A 1,860-nucleotide genomic window follows, 5' to 3' on the forward strand; every position below is an offset into this window, starting at 1 on the left:
GAATTTACAGAGCTCTGCCTGCCTCTGCCTCCTGAATGCTAGGATTAAAGGTGTGTGCCACCACCGCCCAGCAGGTTCTGAATTCTTTTTCTGTGCAAATTAGACTTTGATATAGAAGTCTAGATAGAGAAGTGTTGTGGAATATTATTTTAAGATGTGTTGTATTTGCTTATGATATAGAATATTTGTTTAATGATTCAAAGACATGTTGCATTCTTTTATATTTTATGTTTAACTTGTGAAGCTGTGTTATTTTGCCTGTCTAAAACACCTGATAGTCTAATAAAGAGCTGAACGGCCAATAGCAAGGCAGGAGAAAGGGTCTGGCAGGCAGAGAGAATAAATAGAAGGAGAAATAGAAGGGATCAGGAAGTAAGAGAGATCAAGGAGCGAGGAAAGAAGGGGCCAGCCACTCAGCTACACAGCCACTCAGCCACACAGCCATACAGCCACACAGCTACACAGCTACACAGCCACCCAGCTACATAGCCAGACACAAAATAAGAAAGAAAGAAAAGATATACAGGAATAGAGAAAGGCAAAATCCCAGAGGCAAAAGGAAGATGGAATAAATTAAGAAAAGGTGGGTGGCCAGGTGGTGGTGGCACATGCCTTTAATCCCAGCACTTGGGAGGTAGAGGTAGGCGAATCTCTATGAGCTCGAGGCCAGCCTGGTCCACAGAGCTAGTTTCAAGACAGCTAGGACTGTTACACAGAGAAACTCTGTCTCGAAAAACCAAAAAAAAGAAAAAAGAAAAACTTAGTGGAAATTAGCCACGCTAAGGCCTGACACTCATAAGTAATAAAACTCCATGTGCATTTGTTTCGGAGCTGGGTGGCAGCCCCCCCGAAAAGCCAAAATAGTAAAGAGTTAAAACAAACAAACAAAACAAAACAGGGGAAGCATTTCCACTTCCTTCAAGCTTGTCTCACTCAACACCTCCAAGGGCATGGTTTTGAGGTGAAGAGGGAGGGGAGTGAAAATGCGCGATGAAGGCAGTGAGGCAGTGAGCGGTGGTGTCTCCTCCGTGACTGGCACTGTGTGAGACTCACCACAGCTTAGAACCCCAACTGTAGCAACTGTAGCGAGAGACTAGGTGACCATGTCGTCAGCCTCGACTTTGTAAAGACATTAATAACAAAAGCCAGAGAATGGAAGCTGGAAAGGGAGGAGCCACCCCAGGCCTTTGCAAGGAAGACAATTAGAAACTGGTGTTTGTGGTTTACAGCAGCAGAAATGAGGATCCTGTGTTTTGAGGTAGGGCTTCACTGTGAAGGCGGGACTCAGAGAGATCTGCCTGCTCCGCTTCCTGACAGCGGGGGAGGGGGGGTTAGAGCGTCGGATGGCTTAGCTTCAGGAGGTTGTGAGCTGCCCCAGCCGGGTGCTGGGCTCCAACCACCAGGCTTCTGCTGGGGCAGTGTGTGGTTTTAACCACGATGCTGTCTCTCCTGCCTCATAGGTTTGGTTTTGTTTGTTCAATTTAGAATTTTTATTTTGATTGTATGTTTGTATATGCATGATGTGTGTTTGTGGGCACCGAGTGCCACAGCACACATGTGGAGGTCAGAAGACAACTTCGTGGAGACGGTTCTCTCTACTTCTTGTGGGCTGTGGGATTGAACTCAGGTTGTCAAGCTTGGTCCGCAAGCCCCCTTACCTACCAAACCATCTTGCCAGCCCCATTTTTAGCTTTTGTGTGTGTTGGAGTTAAGTCTCTGGCCTTGGACTTGCTAAGTTTGAAAAACCCTACAGACCCCCTCCTCAAAACCCGCAGCTAGCATGCTCCCGGGGGAACGTCCTGTTTGCTTAAAATAAAAAAAATTCTCCGGATCAGCAGCCAGCCTGCTCTCGTAAGAACA

Source organism: Microtus ochrogaster, chromosome 8, assembly GCF_000317375.1.
Source record: "Microtus ochrogaster isolate Prairie Vole_2 chromosome 8, MicOch1.0, whole genome shotgun sequence".
Classification (NCBI taxonomy): Eukaryota; Metazoa; Chordata; class Mammalia; order Rodentia; family Cricetidae; genus Microtus; species Microtus ochrogaster.